Here is an 18,267-nt window from a genome sequence, read left to right as displayed (position 1 = left end):
GTGAAGGAAATATGAGGTGAACTTGCCTTTCACGACGCTGTACGATAGAGCTTATTCGGCTGTGAAGTTGAGAGTCGCTAGAACGTGACGAGCTTGAACACTCGTGCAATATAGAAGCGTTCGTACCAAAGCTCGTCGGTAGCTCACTGCATTTCTGTTGCGTAAGCATAGTCCTCGAACTGCTCAATCCTGGTGAACCAAGAACTTGGGTCATTCAAGTCGAAGCTTGGTCGCTGTTGGAGTCCACGTACCCCAGCAAACGCAGCGATATGCTCCATTATCGAGAGCGAACGGTGGTCACTTCTCACAGAATGTACGATGCGCCGCCATGTACGATGCAACATGCAGACCGACGCTAGGTGCGTCTACATCAGTGAATCCGAGACCGGTTGACCAAACGAATCCTTCTAGCTTTATTCGACCACAGCATATATGAGCGCAGGGCGCATGGCACCCTCTACAGCATCCGCAGTGTCAGCTGGCTGCGAGTGCTTAGAACTATATGGGGTGGGGCTGTCAATGTTGATGTCTTGTCTTGTGTTGTTACCTAGAAGATCTTTGCTCATACCCGCAAGGGGGACTGGCCACACTGTAGCCTATAATGAAAAATTTTTATACAACGCTAGCTAAAAAGAGGGAAATTCGATAAGAACGTTCCTTTGAAAAACTTGAAAAAGTGCAAAAGAAACCAGTAAATCCTAATATATAAAACAAATTAGATTCCGATGGGGTCCTTGGGAGAAGAAATAGACGTAAGCACAGGGGCCGAGCTAAATCAGACATAGGCGATATTAACATGCAGGGTGGCAGAAATAGGTTAAAGTGGGAAGTAATAGAAGAACAGTTAAGGCAAGAAGAGCTGATGCATAAGCGTATCAGACGGAGGGCAAGGAGGCCTCGAGCCCCCTCCCCTACCACAGAGAAAAGTTAGAGGCTGCACCCCCCCCCCTCTTTTGACAACGGTCAATGTCAGCTGCAAGCTGGGGGAACCCAACAACTAAGGCGAAGGTTTTTTTCACCGTAGTAATTACTCAATTATATTGTTACGAGGAAATAACAATGTTACCAGGGAATGTTTTAATATAGTAATTTTTTTCTAAATGTCTGATGTCATGATTGTACTGGAATGTTCCTTGCAATGCGTGCCACCTATGCGACTCTTTCACGCCTTGTTCTAAAGCATTGCAAAGCGGGCTGCAGTAGAAGGCCCGAAAACGTCCTGTACTTGCTTTGTTGTAGATAGGAATGAACAACCGTTTTATGGGCCAGTCAGGGCGTATGCTGCATCAGGAAAATTGTTTTCTTTCATTAAAAATTAAAAGCTTCATCGCTGTTTTATTGAAGCTGCTATGGGCCGATGATTCTGACTAATCTTTTCGGATGCTTTATTTCTGTCGTACTAGAAGCGCAACAAAAACGTTTGCGCTTCAGTCTGTGATAAATCATATCAGCTTTGCTTATGGTAACTAGGAGTGATGGCAACAGTTTGCAAAGTAGCGAAGAATAAAACAGTAGACTCAAGACCAGTGGAAAGCTCAGCTTCAAAACGTACCCCGCAGATGGACCCACCTGACCAGGGAGAAGGTGAAAGACTGTGACCTTTTGCACAACGAAGGCCTAAGTAGGAGGCGGGCTTGTGAGTATTCTTTAAACTTGAATTCTCTTTTACAGCTCTAAATACAGCTCTGACCAAAAAGAAGCATTCACGTGTCGCACTGATTAGTTCTCTTTCAAGGATGGTCTCGCAGCAAGCATGGGCTCACAGTGATGTACACGCACACATAAAGTTCTCCCGAGTAACTTAGCAGTTGCCACGAAAAGGGTCTTTGCTCCTCCAAAAGACGAAATGTGTGCAAAAAGTTACACAAGAAATCGCAAGGAGGTACACTTTCTTCCTTGTGAAGTAAATAACCCGTTCTTTGGGGTAACTGCAGGAATCGTTGAGCTATGTGCAAACGCCTTCTCGGTGCCAATACAAGCCTAATTTATTTTAGACCGTTCTGTTGCGTGGTGTGGTGTACACGCATGCTTACTGAATGGTCGTCCATTGATTATTTGATGTGTGGGATTGAACGGCCCAAAATCATCATATGACTATGAGAGACCCCGTAGTGGAAGGCTCCGGAAATTTCGACCACATGGGGTTCTTTAACGTGCATTTAACTCTGAGCACAACATGGGCCTACAGCTTTTCCGCCTCCATCGAAAATAGAGCCATTGGAAAACATATATATATATATATATATATATATATATATATATATTTATATATATATATATTTATATATATATATATATATATATATATATATATATATATATATATCTTGTGAGCATTATTCATGCGCGTCATCTTATCATATGTACATACTCATCATCATCAGTATTACTTGTGTTGTGGGGCAGAGGCTCGGCAAGTAAAAGTAGTGTCTTGCAGCCAAAACGCTGCCTTACAAGTGGTGGAGAGTGCTTTCCGGTTCCCTGGTTCTCTCCCTGCAACGCTTTTTCGTTATCTTCGACTACCAACCATCCCTGGAGCTCCGGTCAGGTCGCCGTGTGTGCAGTCAGCCCAAGGTCATGTCTCAAGACAAGGAGCACAACAACACGGCTCCATCCACTCCGCCTACACCCCTGGGCATGCCTTCATGGACTGTCACCGCCCCTCAAAAAGATCCCCCGATGTTCGCCGGCCTTCGCGGTGAAGACGTTGAAAACTGCTTGGATGAGTACGACCTTGTGGGTGCGCTCAACTATTGGCATCATTCTGTGAAGCTGTCCCGCGTAGCGTTCTATCTGACGGGGGTCGCTAAGACATGGTTTCTTAGCCATCAACTGGATTTCCCGGACTGGCTTATCGTTAAGCAGTTGCTCCGTCAGATCTTTGCCAACCCTTCTGTTCGTGCAGAAATAGCCAAACGGAAGCTTGCTGAACGTGTTCAGCACTCCGGTGAGTCTTATACTCCGTACATTGAAGATGTCCTCGCCCTATGCCGTCGCGTTTATAGCTCGATGGCGGAACATGACCGCGTTCGCCACCTGCTCAAGGGCATAGGCACCGTCGCATTTAACGCTTTAGCGGCAAAGAACCCCACCAGGGTCACGGATGTCATGAGTGCGTGTCAGCGACTCAATGACCTTCAACTTATACGTTTACAACTTGACACAGGAGATCTCAGGCCAACGCATGACAATGAGCTCTGTGTGTTGATACGGTCCATGATCCGCGAGGAGCTGCAAATCCAGGCCACCTCGTTGTCTTATCAGCTCCGCATAACGCCTTCTGCAGGCAGCGTCCGCAACATCGTCAGGGAGGAACTGGCATCCATGACGTGTGAGCAAGTCCCGAGCTCGCATACCACTCCAAAGCCGACATACGCTCAGGTGGTTGCAGCTTCACTTTCTCAGCAATCACCGCAGTATGTGTCAACTACGTAGCCCTCACTGAATGCACTCGCCCCTAGGGCAACACCTCCTTCTTTCCATGCCTGGCGTCCAACTCGACCGATTTGCTATTATTGCAGAATACGTGGCCACATCTCACGGTTCTGTCGTCGAGGTCGACAAGACGAAAGATGGGGCTATGGTAACTTCGAGAGGGTTGAGTTTGCCCCTGCTCCAGAACATCGCCACCCATAACAACTGTACCAACGCCGCTCACCATCTCCACAGCACTTCGACGCAGCCAGTACCTTCCGCTCCTCGCGCCGTCGTTCCCCGTCACCTATGCGCCGTTCCTAGTCACCACTTCATCCGGCTACTACGGCGTCTGATCACCGCCCGGAAAACTAAACAGTGCAGCTTCAGGAGGGAAAGCTGCATTTGGCGGACTGCATCAAACTCCTCCGGAACGCCCTTTAAATGTACTTTCAGTGTGTGTTGAGCGTATATGAACTGAAGCCTTGGTGGACACATGTCCATCGCTCTCAGTTATTAGTGTGGACTTGTGTTCTCGTTTGCGCAAAGTGAAGACAGCGTATAATGGCCCTTCCCTTCGCTGTGCTAATGCGGTTTTTGTTCAGCCTTCTGATGTTTGCACAGCACGAGGTTTTATTGAGAGCATCCTTCACTAATTACACTTCCTTGTTCTGTCATTGTGTACTAATGGGCTTAATTTAGGGTGGGACTTTCTCTCCTCAGCTTCAGCCGTGATATCTTGCCGTCAGAGGGTCATTCGTATGTAAGATACTACGCTTTTGTCCGATAAAGATGCTCATAGCCAGCGCTTCGTCACCGCTGATGACTATTTTATTCCTCCAGGCAATTAGCCTATTCTAACCCTGACATCAGATAAGATCAGTACTGGTGATCTGTTCCTAGCACCGAGTGGACGCTACATCTCTTGTGGACTTACCATCGCTCCTAGCCTGGTGCACTTTCATCATGGCAGAGTATTAGTTACGGCAGTTAACCCTACTTCTTCGCCTCTTGCACTGCCCCATGGCACATGTGTGGTTTGCTTCACAGATAGTAAACCACTTTCTCTGGTGCCCCTCCACGCAGACTCGCCATCTTTCTCTACGAGTACTGATGACCATGCCACAATGGCTGCTTTAACAGCCACAATAAATCCCGATCTCACGTCAGCGCAAAAGCAAGAACTTTTGGGTATCCTTCAAAAACACAGTGCTTCATTTGATGTAAAATCTAAGCTTTTGGGTCGCACTTCTGTCGCCGTACATAGAATTGAAACGGAAGGCAATACAATTGTACGCCACCACTCATATCGAGTATAATCCCCAGAGCGAAAAATTATCGAGAACAACGTTGCTGTTTTCTCAAACGAGATGTTATTTGGCCTTCGTCCAGCTCGTGGTCATCACCTGTGTTGCTAGTCTGAAAGAAGGATGGTTCGGTGTGATTTTGCGTCGATTATCGAGCACTTAAGATCACGCGAAAAGACGTGTACCCGATCCCACGAGTCGACGACGCACTTGACTCTCTGCAAGGCGCTGAATTTTTCCCCAGCCTGAATTTCTGGTCTGGCTATTGGCAAACCTATGTACGAAGCGGACAAAGAAAAAAAACTGCCTTTGCAACACCAGACGGGCTGTATGAATTCAACGTGATGCCATTCGGTTTATGTAATGCTCCTGCCACGTTTGAACGCATGATTCGGTTTATGTAATGCTCCAGCCACGTTTGAACGAATGATTGACACAGTTCTACGCGGCCTAAAATGAAAAACATGTCTTTGTTATCTAGATGACATCGTCATTTTCTCCACTTCTTTTCGTCAGCACCTTGATCGTTTAGACGAAGTTTTGACGTGTATTTCTAATGCTGGACTTCAGCCAAACACAAAGAAATGCCATTTCGCCAACAAGAACATCAAGGTGTTGGGCCACCTTGTCAGCAAAGATGGCGTTCACCCGGATCCTGACAAGCCTGCTGCCGGGATACGCTTCCCTCGGCCAGAAAATCAGAAACACCTACGAAGTTTCCTGGGCCTGGCGTCCTACTTTGGTCGCATCATCAGCCATTTTTTCTGCCATCGCGTCGCCACTACATAAGCTGCTGACATCCGGATCAACTTTCGCTTGGATCGACGACTGCGAGCGTGCCTTTCAAGCCCTCAAGCATGCTTCAACATCCGACCCTGTTCTGTGCCATTTCGACGAGAACGCACCTACATGTCTCCACACCGACGCGAGTGGCCATGGCATTGGTGCAGTTCTTATACAGTGGGATGCCACTTCACGGGAAAGAGTCATTGCGTATGCTAGTCGTGCTCTTACGGCTGCTGAACAGAACTACTCCAATACTGAGCAGGAGTGCCCTGCTATCGTTTGGGCCGTACAAAAATTTGGACCGTATCTTTCCGGACGCCACTTCACAGTTATTACAGACCATCACGCCTTGTGCTGGCTATCGTCACTGAAAAACTTGTCTGGCCGCCTCGGTCATTGGGTGCTTTGCCTACAAGAGTACGATTTTGACGTCACCATAAGTCTGGTAAAAAACACCAAGATGTAGATGCTCACTCTTGCTGCCCCCTTCCACTGTCATCATCGAGTATGTCAGATGATTGCTCGTCTGGTGGTCAAAACACTGCGTCACCCCTCACATTATCACAACTTGCGGTTATCGACACGCCAGCTTCAAATCACTACACCGAGTTCGCCACACGCCAGCGTGATGATTTATATTGCAATAGCATTATTCAACGCCTAAATGGTATATCACCTACTCCTAATGCTAGATCGCGCTGACAACGACGGCAATTTAAGCTCGATAACACTGTTCTCCATCGTTACGTTTACACTACTGATGGACACCGCTGGGTTCCTGTACTCCGGCGTTCTCTACGTCACCAAGTCCTCGAAGCCTTTCACGACGACCCATGTGCAGGCCACTTGGGATTTCACAAAACACAGAGCCGCATCAGGAAACGTTTCTTCTGGCCTGGCATCTCTACCTTTGTGGCCAAGTACGTTGCATCTTGCCATCTGTGTCAACGGGGGAAGCAACCAACTTCGTCTCCTGTTGGCCTTCTGCAACCTATCCCGTGTCCCGGGACTCCTTTCGCCATCGTTGGCATAGACCTACTAGGACCTCTCCCCATCACGCCAGCAGGTAATCGGTGGATTCTGACTGCGGTCGATCACCTGACACGGTATGCAGAGACTGCTGCACTACGCCAAATTTCCGCTTCAGACGCCGCAGACTTCTTTCTCAACGCCATTGTATTGCGTCACGGTGCACCTCGCGTCTTCCTGAGTGATCGCGGCAAAACTTTCCTCTCCATCATAATCGAAATCCTGCTCACAACCTGTGGTACAGTACATAAGACGACGTCAGCCTACCACCCCCAAACTAATGGGCTGACAGAGAGATTTCATCAGACACTAACAGACATGCTATCGATGTACATCGCACCAAACCACGACAACTGGGATACGATTTTGCCTTTTGTGACGTTTGCCCATAACACCGCTGTTCAAAGAACTACTGGCTACTCGCCTTTCAACCTCGTGTACGGCAATTCGCCGACATTCACCATCGACGTATCTTTCCTAAATGTTCCAACTGACGCCTCAGCAACTCTATCAGAGCAGTTCATCACAAGGCTCGAGGAATGTCCACAAAGGGCTCGCCTTAATAGAGAAGCCAATCAGCAAGATCGCAAGCAGTGCTACGACAGCTTTCATCGCGATGTCTCCTTCAGTCCGGGGGACGAATTGTTGCTTTGGACGCCCATTCGTACTCCAGGATTGTGCGATAAATTTCAGTCACGCTTCATTGGACCCTATACAATCAATGAACAAACATCACCAGTGAACTACCGTGTCACTCCCAACGACCTTTCTTCGGATCGTCGCTGTCGTGGTTCGAAGATTTTTCACTTATCGCGTCTGAAGCCATTCGTTCGACGTTCCGTTTCCGTCTAAGACACGACCGGGCTGGCCGCTCATGCGTAGGGGAGAAATAAGTGTGAGCATTATTCATGCGCGTCATCTTATCATATGTACATACTCATCATAATCAGGAGGACAGATGGTGCGGCGATGGCGTAGTGGTTAGAGCATCCGCGTCGCATGCAAGAGGTCTGTGTTCCAAATCCCGGCGCCGCGCAGTTCCGAACTGGATTTTTAAAACATCGCGTGTTGATGGAACTGCATTAAGAGGCCTGGGGTGCGGCCTCACCGGTAACCACTGCCGGGAACGCACTCCCTCACCAGAGAAGGATTGGCCAACCTGGTGCAGTATCTGGCCAATGCCTCCCACATGCATACGTCAAATAACTCACGACCCTCAGTCCCCAGCAGCTGCGAAGCAACTGACCACGGCGGCGGTCAGATCTGCAATGCAGCAAAAGGTGCCAAGAATTTCTGGATCCGGACAGGCCGCCAATGGAACCTGAACTTGGCAACATTTAACGCTAGAACTTTATCTAGTGAGGGAAGTCTAGCTGTACTATTCGAGGAGTTAGAGGGTGTTAAATGGGATATAATAGGGCTCAGTGAGCTTAGGAGGACAGATGAGGCCTATACTGTGCTACAGAATGGGCAGTCCTTTGCTATCGGGGCTTGGCAGACAGAATTGAACTGGGAGTGGGGTTCCTAATTCACAGAAACATAGCTGACAACATAGAGGAATACTATAGCATTAATGAAAGGGTGGTAGGTATTGTAATTAAACTGAGTAAAAGATACAAGATGAAGGTAGTACAGGCTTACGCGCCTACATCCATCATGATGACGCTTCAGTTGAAAGCTTCTATGAAGACGTGGAATCGGCAATGAGTAAGGTAAAAACACAGTATACAATAGTGATGGGCAACTTTAATGCAAAGGTAGGGAAGAAGCAGGCTGGAGACCAGGCAGTAGGATATTATGGCATCGGCACTAGAAACGCCAGAGGAGAGCTACTAGTAGAATTCGCAGAACGCAATAATTTGCGGATTTTGAATTCTTTCTACCGAAAACGAGAAAACCGCAAGTAGACATGGAGGAGCCCTAATGGCGAAAATAAGAACTAAATAGACTTTATAATGACTGCACACCTAATAATCGTGCAGGATGTGGAAGTGGTTGGCAAGGTACGATGCAGTGACCATAGCATGGTACGGTCTGAATTCGCCTAGACTTGAAGAAGGAACGACAGAAACTGATACGCAAGAAGCCAATCAATGAGCTATCACTGAGAGGGAAAGTACAGGAATTCAGAGTGTCGCTGCAGAACAGGTACTCGGTTCTTAGTGAGGAAACCAATCTTAGCGTAGATACAATGAATGATAATCTAACGAGTATCATTACGGAGTGTGCAGTGGAAGTTGGAGGCAGGGTAGTTAGACAGGACACTGGCAAGCTTTCCCAGGAAACGAAGAGCCCAAGTAAGAAGCGTCAAAGCATGAAAGTGTAGAGTACAACAGACAAAATAGAACTGGCAGAGCTTTCGAAGTTGATTAATAGGCGTAAAGTATGCGATGTAAGAAGGTATAACATGGAGAGAATGGAACACGCTTTGAAAAACGGAGGAAGTGTCAAACCAGTTAATAGGAAACTTGGGATAGGCGAAAGTCGTATGTATGCACTAAGGGACAAAGAAGGCAAAATAACTACCAATATGGTTAGGATAGTTAAAATAACGGAAGAGTTTTACACAGATCTGTACAGTAGCCGAGACAACCATGACCTTAATACTATAAGAACTAGCAGTAACCCAGATGACACCCCACCAGTAATGATAGAAGAAGTCAGAAAAGCTTTGGAGAGCATGCGAAGAGGCAAAGCTGCTGGTGAGGATCAGGTAACATCAGACCTGCTGAAAGATGGGGGACAGATTGTGTTAGAAAAACTAGCCACCCTGTTTACGAGGTGTCTCCTGACGGGAAGGGTACCGAGTCTTGGAAGAACGCTAACATCATATTAATACATAAGAAAGGAGATGACAAGGACTTGAAGAATTACAGGCCGATCAGCTTGCTCTCTGTAGTATACAAACTATTTACAAAGGTAATTGCTAACAGAGTAAAGAGAACATTTGAATTCAATCAACCAAAGGAACAAGCAGGATTTCGAATAGGCTACTCAACAATTGACCACATCCATACTATCAATCAGGTAATATAGAAATGCTCAGAGTATAACCAACCATTATACATAACCTTCATAGATTACGAGAAGGCGTTTGATTCAGTAGAAATATCAGTCATCATGCAGACACTGTGGAATCAGGGCGTAGATGAAGTATATATAAACATTCTGGAAGAAATCTACAGGGGATCAACTGCTACCATAGTGCTTCATAAAGAAAGCAACAGAATACCAATCAAGAAGGGTGTAAGGCAGGGAGACACAATCTCCCCAATGCTATTTACCGCGTGCTTACAGGAGGTTTTCAGAAGCCTAGAATGGGAACAGTTAGGGATAATAGTTAATAGAGAATACCTTAGTAACTTGCGCTTCGCCGATGACATTGCATTGCAGAGTAACTCAGGGGACGAATTGCAACTCATGATTACGGAGTTAGACAAGGAGAGCAGAAAGGTGGGTCTTAAATTTAATCTGCAGAAAACGAAAGTAATGTACAACAACCTCGGCAAGGAGCAGCGCTTCGAGATAGGTAATAGTGCACGTGAAGTTGTAAAAGACTATGTCTACTTAGGGCAGGTAATAACCGCAGAGCCTAACCACAAGATTGAAGTAACTAGAAGAATAAGAATGGGGTGCAGCACATTCGGCAAGCACTCTCAAATTATGACAGGTAGATTGCCACTATCCCTCAAGAGGAAGGTATATAACAGCTGTATCTTGCCGGTACTTAGCTACGGAGCAGAAACCTGGAGACTTACAAAGAGGGTTCAGCTTAAATTGAGGACGACGCAGCGAGCAACGGAAAGAAAAATGGTAGGTGTAACCTTAAGAGACAAGAAGAGAGCAGAGTGGATTAGGGGACAAAAGGGGGTTAAGGATATCATAGTTGAAATAAAGAAGAGGAATTGGACAGGGGCCGGACATGTAGCGCGTAGACAGGATAACCGCTGGTCATTAAGGGTAACTAACTGGATTCCCAGAGAAGGGAAGCGGGTTAGGGGGAGACAGAAGGTTAGGAGGGCAGATGAGATTAAGAAGTTTGCGGGTATAAATTGGCAGCAGCAAGCACAGGACCGGGTTAACTGGCGGAACATGGGAGAGGCCTTTGTCCTGCACTGGACGTAGTCAGGCTGATGATGATGATGATCATAATCAGTCTGACCTGTGTTGTGGGGCAGAGGCTCGGCAAGTAAAAGAAGTGTCTTGCAGCCAAAACATTGCCTTAATGCACACACACACACACACACACACACACACACACACACACACATATATATATATATATATATATATATATATATATATATATATATATATATATATATATATATATATGCAGAAGAATAACTTCGGTTGCCGCAAGGTTATAAATATGAAAGTAGATGCGCTTTCACATAACAACTGTTTATTGTGCCGACGTTTCGACGAGAACCCCGTCTTTTTCAAGGCATAATACTATTTACACGTGTTCCGTGTCCTCTTATAGCCTGTCGAGACAGGAGGGAAGGGCTCAAAAGAGAGAGAGAGAGGGAAAAAACGAAACGGGAGGACAAACAATAAATAAAATATAGAAAGTCTAGGAGAAGAAGCAAGACCGACACGGCGTAATTAGAAAGGGGCAGCATTTCAACAGGGTATAGGGCAGAGGTAGATGAGCATTGTCATCATTGTCAACAATACCTCCCCCGCACCCACTCTTCACTAAGTGGGCAGGGAGCCACCGTTCTTATATTTCACCTTTCCGTGTAGTCCGCTGTTGGCTCGTTCCTCTTTGAAGTGTAGGACAAGTTAATGGGGAGGGCTTAAGTGCTTGGAGTGCGTGCTGGTGGCGTCGGGAGGAACGAAAAAGCCGGTGATTGAGGAACCGCCATCGATATTCATTATATGCATTGGCTCCTTGTCAGTGAAGGAACAGAATGTGCGTTAAAGAATTAAAGAAGGAAAAAAAAGGAAGAACAGGGGGGGGGGGGAGACTGTACGACTCCGGGACAGTCACCACACAGTTGTGGCGCACTGGGAAGATATGCGCGCATGTAGGAAGAAGTTAACGAAACCACCTAGCTGTCAGCTCCTTGTCAGTGAAGGAACAGACTGTGCGTTGAAACTTGACGAAGAAAAAAAAAAAGGGGGGGGGGGGCCGTACGACATCCGGGATCACTTATCTGTGCGTTCCGGCTGTGCTTGATGAGGCAAATCATTTCTATGTTGTCAAATGCATAGGCCAAAAGCTTTGTTAGCGGGTAATATTATTGTCGTAATGAAACTGGACTGATTAGAGAGAAGCGTTTGCGTCTTTTAGTGGTCGTAACGCAGACAGAGTGCCTGGGTGTTCATTTATTCCGTATTGTATCGTGTTAAATTTGTAAATAAAATAAGATTCCCGTTGTTCCCGTTCTGTGATTGTTCGAAAGTTGTATATATATACGATGATGATCACTACAATGGTTTGGTCGTACAGATGAAGATGAAGTACGTAGTCAGCGCTCATACTTTTTCTCCCTTTCGCGAAAGACGGCAGCAAGTTGGAAAGGGTTGAGACGCCGAATATATGGTTTGAGTCGAGAGACGTGGGCGATTTCGGTGTGGCGGCGACGGTGATTAGGAGCCGCGTTGACAGGAGCAACGCTATAGTTGGCTTCGGATGTTCGTTCCAGGACGGTGTATGGACCGAGATATTGGCGAAGGAATTACTTGATATTGCCATAGATGCTAATTTTTTCTGTTCCGATTAAATTCTCAGTGTGTTCACAAGGCCCCCGTCGACGTCTAGTTCATGGGAAAGAGTGATGGCAAGATCCTTGCCGCGCACTGCACATTCATGGCCGGTAATAGCGAAGACTGCTCGCATACCACTGCGTTGTTATTCTACGTGGAGTACGACGCACGTGCACGAGAAGAGCGTTCTCAATTTATTTAACACGTCTTACTTCAGTGACGATGACCATGGTGTCGGCGGCAACTCTCTTCCCTCACGGCTCCCGCACTCGGCCACTCTTCAAAACGTTGTGACCCTCGAGGGCCTTTCTCGACTTCATTTGCTCCCGGGTTTTCAAACTCGTTCCCGGAACGAGAAATTCATGAATGTCGGAGCTGTCGATGCGTAGCCACAACTCCACGTCACTTGCACAGTCGCCCGAACAAAGCGTGAATGGGACTACTCGGAGCGAATTCTCGTGTCTTCTTCGTACCACTCGAGGTCTTTCTGGCGTAGCGCTTCGGTGTAGTCTTCCGGTGAGGCTGACTTCGTGCTCGACACTTCTTGGAGTTAAATTTTTATCCACTCACACTCGGTCACGCTTGCAAGCTTGCGATCACGCTTGAAAACACGACTGCGCTGCTGCACTCCCCGGCCGCCTCTGACAAAAAATGGCTGCCTACCTGGAGTGCATAGCGTAGCCGCCGTTCATGCAAGCTCCCTATAAGCAACGGGGGTGATGAATGCCGTCTTTCCACGGTCCATGTAATCTAAAGTCGAACCCAGCTACAACGAACGCCGCTTCAACAAAATTCCCGCTACAACGAAAAATTCACGGTTCCCAGTCAGCAGTCCAAAGGAGTCAATGCATAAATATTGTCGTCACAACGAACACTTTTTCTTCTGCCATTCCGCTTCAACGAAATCTCACGATGTGATTCCAGGCTCAGATATTTACTGCTATACAGTAAACCGAATCTCCAGCATTTTGATGCATTTTCAGAACCTGGAATTACATCGAAGAAGTCTAAAACACGCGTTGGCACCACTAAAAATCACCGCTGTTTAACAATCTTGAGCGCCGCCTTTCCTCGATAGTGATGGCAATGAGACTCCACTGCCAAAAGAATATTTTCGTCACACATTGACTCAAAACAAACTTTTTTTGTAAACTTATGTATTTTATTGTAAAATTTTGCGCTGTTTTTTTAGTTTTTGCTTTAAATTTGATATGATACGAAATTGCAAGAACGCAGCAACTAAAAATTTTGTCTGTTTTCTGTTTTCAGCGCAATCCTAAATTTTAGCACAGGCGATTTATTGGCTTTATGTGTGTATAAAATCCCGAGCTAAACAAGCCGCACGCAAGAATGGGGGTGCCGAAGTTTTACCAATAGATTAGCGAACGGTGTCCTTGCCTAAGCTCCACTGTCAAGGAATATCAGGTAGGTTTGACGTCGCAGCGACAGGTAATCCTAACCGTCACTAGACGCACCTCGTAGATCGTGTTACCATAGGCATTGTTCTTGCGATAACTAGTTGCCACGCCTGTTTCAGCACTGTCTGTAAGACAGTCAAACGTAGTGTGTGGTGCATAGCAGTGTATCGCTGGGGATTCCCTCACGGAGCTCGATGCGACATCGGTTCAAGATCGAAGGGGTGCTGACCGCGCTGAAGTTCCATATTGAATGGAGTGCTTCCATCTCCGTCCATGCTCTACATCCTAAGCACTCAGTTATGAGCGCCATCGATGAGATGGAATGGCACTCAGCGTTTAAGAGCAGCATCTGCATAAGGGCGCTTGGTAAATGAGGTGGGTCTATTGAGCTCGTTTACGTTGGCGTGTTTTGACTTTTGTTTACAGATTAGCTAAGTAGTATATACGAGGAATCAGTTAGGCGCTGGATTTTTTCATTCCGATTACTCTTTTTTGGTAGATTACGTGGTTTACACTGTAGTTCACTACAGTCTGCTTCGTAAAGAGTTTGTTGCAGCGTCTGGTGACTGCTGGTCTCAGCCTTGCGTAATCTCGATGTCCCCACGGAAGCGATGATCAAAAGCCACTCATTTGGGCGCTGGATTGGGCTCCATGAATTTCGTGTGAAAACACATGTGCCAGCGGAAATCACTTGAAAAAAAATTGGCCGGCTCCTTGAAGTTCCTTGACACCTTCGTGTATTTTCCGATTATTTAACATTTTTGTTGGCTATGTGACATCATGACAGCTGTAGGCAAAATCGCTGAAACGATTACAAAAAACTAATCCTAGTTCTTAGCGTCACCCTGTTGTTACGACTTTGTTCATTGCTTTTAAACCTTTGATATCTGTTGTTACTACAAAGTACAAACATACCCTCTTTCAGAATGTGCACTGCAATGTGGTCATAACCTCTAGGAAATGCTTTTAAACTATTTCTTTTGATTAGTTTGTTGGAAGTCAGTGCCAGTATAATAAAGTTGTGCCTGGAGAATGACGTTGTTAAAGGGGGAAATGTGTAATAAAAATGCACTCGTGTCAGTAAGAATGCAAGCTGAAATAAAAATGCAGTACAAATGCCGAGAGAATTTTCGCCAAAAAGTCATCACTTGGATGAGCTGGAGACTTGTTACAGTCAAATAAACCGAAACTTGAAGTGCTGAAGGGTAAAACGTCACACTGAAAGTGTACCACGTATTGAAGTAGTAGTGTGCCAGATTTCTTAGATATGAGGCATCAATTGTATGATCAGCTGTAGCCAACGCAGTGTTAACATGTGCCTGAGTGCACTGGATGCAGCATAAGTATTGATCAAGAATATATGCTTATTCCCATTTGTCAACGTACTGTAGCACACGTAGTTTGATCTTAATTTCTTTTACACAACGATTGAGACTAGACATTGCACTCCGCTTCACAAAAAATTAAGATGGATCAGATTAAGAGAAAACCTGTAACATGTGTTGGCCGCAGATTAGTTACTATTCCCAATAAAGAGCTAACGTACCTGACAATCTGCCATGTTGCTTGAAAAGTGTTTGATTTATGTTGAATGGACACCAAAAGGAAATGGTGACGTGGTTTTGATTGACAAACTAAGAACTCTAATGCCAATGTTTGACTATCATAAGTTCGTTATTAGCGGATAAAGTCGAGGTTGAAGTTTCATTATTATAGCTCATGCCGAAAATATTGCCCGTGACATCAAAAATTTCAAAATGTATTTTTCTTATTTTTGCTGCATTGGCTTGACGAAATTCTCTGAGACGTTGCACACTAGATCTATGGTACCCACACATGACGATGTTTTTCATTTTTATTGACTGGAACCTACGTATGACCCAGTAGACGCCTTGAACATCTATGATGTCACGGTATTTGGCGCAGGGAATAATCCTAAAGGAGCACTGAAATCAAATTTCGAGATCGAGATGTGCCCATCATTCTTTCGCTTGGTGTGCATAGCTCTTCTCGGCCAAACTTGAATGGCATCCATCGTGTGGAAGTTATTTTAATTCGACGTCAAACAGCGTACAAAAGCTAAGGAGAAAAAAAACAGAAAATAGACTGTCCTGCGACATTGACACTAGTTCTATTTGTTCGGTGTGATAGATTCCACAAATACCATCTTGAGTGATGATGCCCTAGTAGCGATAACGCGTACAATTCGAGTGTTCTTATTGTGTCGCTGAAGTGCAGAAACGTACTCGCTCGTCGCGTCTGATCTTCGTCACATCATTTTGAATGATTTTGTAAAATTATCAAGAAACCACTTTTAGAAGAACGGCGAAAAAAAGAGCATGATTAAACGTGTGCTTGTCGATCAGCATGCCGGGGAATCGTTGTGAAATGCAGTCGTCTAGTTCGACGCACGGAAAAAGTGCAATAAGGGTGTCTTTACGTATCACGTATATGTTACACATCAGCATGACCCCAATCTATCAAAAGTGGAACACCGTATAGCCCAATATCATCGCTAACAAGTAACACGCAGGTATCTTTGAACTTTAGTTCATCTGTAGACTTTGCGTCTACTTAAAAGTGGTAATACTGTGGTAACCACCAGAAGCTGGAGAGGTGGGGCCATGTGGAGGCGCAAAAAAGAAGGTGGCAAGCAGGAAATATATTCTATTTTTCCGCTGATGCTCATTCGCGATAGCTATATTGCATTGACCCCTCTGAGTATACCTGAATGCTTTGCACGCAAAAACACACCAATATAGCTAACTGAGACACTTGAACGAACTTGACTGAAGCGTGCATCCTCGGACACCTCTGGAGTGCTGCTTGAAATGGCGTCCATATCGGTATCACTGTTCTGCAAAAGGTGAATCGAAGCAAAAATAACTCGCGATGTCGCGAATCACGAGGATTCCAAGATCCAGACTGTCGTATTGAACCCGAGTGGACACTCTGTACGGCGATGAATGCACTGCAGGAGATGTGTCCGCCTAGCAGTCAAAATGTTTGCGGAGCACCTGAGCCTGACGTCACTCTTTTCTGTGGAGATGTGGTCAGCTGTGGCGTGAATTGGAGGTGACCGCGAGGTAGCGCCACTGCTGGTGCTCCCAGCATTAGAAATGGCGGGATTGCTGGCCGTTTTAAATAGTGGTAGATACCAGTGATAGAAATAAATAAAAAGGATGATTATTCATCCCTCAGTTGCGTTTTAAGTCACGAATCACTGCTAGAGGGTCTATAGCTACTTGCCGATGCAAATATTTTGGCACGAGTAAAATTGATGTAAGTGCTCTTTCAAGGTAGCATCGTCTACACCCACATTTTCTCTTCGCAAATTTTCTCGCTTACGAAGCGTTTTGTTGTGATAAAAGCGGTGTTTTGAGGATTGCAAAAGTGTACTTTACTAATACGCGAAAAATCATTTTGCTTGTTAGTGTCCCTTTAAATTATCATGTCACCTTGTTTGTTTTACCTTTGACAGCCATGTTCATAGTTTATTAAATAAAGAAAAGGTAGTGGTGAATGAAATCTTGTGTTGTGAATTATTTCTTGTGTAGCAGTCATGCTAGCTCTCTTTTTCACCATGAAGTTTCACATTATGGTCACTGACACTTCTCACCAGTGTGTCTGGGAACTGTGTGTCATACTGCCTGAAATCTTTTCTCTTGCTTTCTCTCCTTCGCATCTATGTAGGCACTAGTCACATGTGCATAGTCAAATATTGTAGACACATCTGCCCCGGTGGTCTATTGGCTAAGGCACTCGCCTGCTGACCCCCAGATCGCAGGATCGAACCCAGGCCGTGGCGGCCGCATTTTCTATGGAGGCGAAAATGCTTGGGGTCTGTGTGCTTAGGTGCACGGACACCAGGTAGTTGAAATTTCTGGAGGCCTGCACTATAGCGCCTCTCGGAATTATATGTTGGTTTTGGGAGTTTATACCCCAACAATTACTATGAAGTAACGAAGACGTATTGCCGGCAGAATATGTCCGCCGTTAAATCATTCATTCCAGCCTGATAGTCGCTCTTTGCTTTGTACTCCACTATAATATAATGCAAGATGTATATGAGAATGGCCAGCAGTTTCATTTCATTCGAATTCACGCTTTCAGATTACAAAGTTTGACAGCAACTACCTGAACATGAACGGTAGCATCCACGTCTGCTGGCATCCAAACGATGATGCCCCACACTTTCATAATACAGAAGAAAGAATTTTCTTGGGTATCTTCAATTACATAGATGTGAGTATAATGTCACATGATATATATTTCAAGCAGTTTGTTGGCCTGGTATTTGTGCAGTCAGCCTGAATATATGTGCTTCGTTTGTCTGACGATAGTGTAAATGTGGTCTGCAGTTCGTGTTTCGCATGATCAAGCCCAATAAGGCGTTCTTCGTGGCTGTTGATGGCGTAGCCCCAAGGGCCAAGATGAATCAGCAAAGAGGCCGCACATTCAAGCAAGTGCCCTCACATAGACACGACTTGATTCTGTGTGTAAGCGATATTTAGCTGGTGTATCGCTCACGCAGAAATTTCTGTTCTCCAAGTTGTGCTCTTATTCGAGTCACAAGAGTAGTTGTGTTTAAGGGTCTT

This window comes from Rhipicephalus microplus, chromosome X (assembly GCF_043290135.1).
Source record: "Rhipicephalus microplus isolate Deutch F79 chromosome X, USDA_Rmic, whole genome shotgun sequence".
Taxonomy (NCBI): domain Eukaryota; kingdom Metazoa; phylum Arthropoda; class Arachnida; order Ixodida; family Ixodidae; genus Rhipicephalus; species Rhipicephalus microplus.
This window is presented reverse-complemented; position numbering follows the sequence as displayed.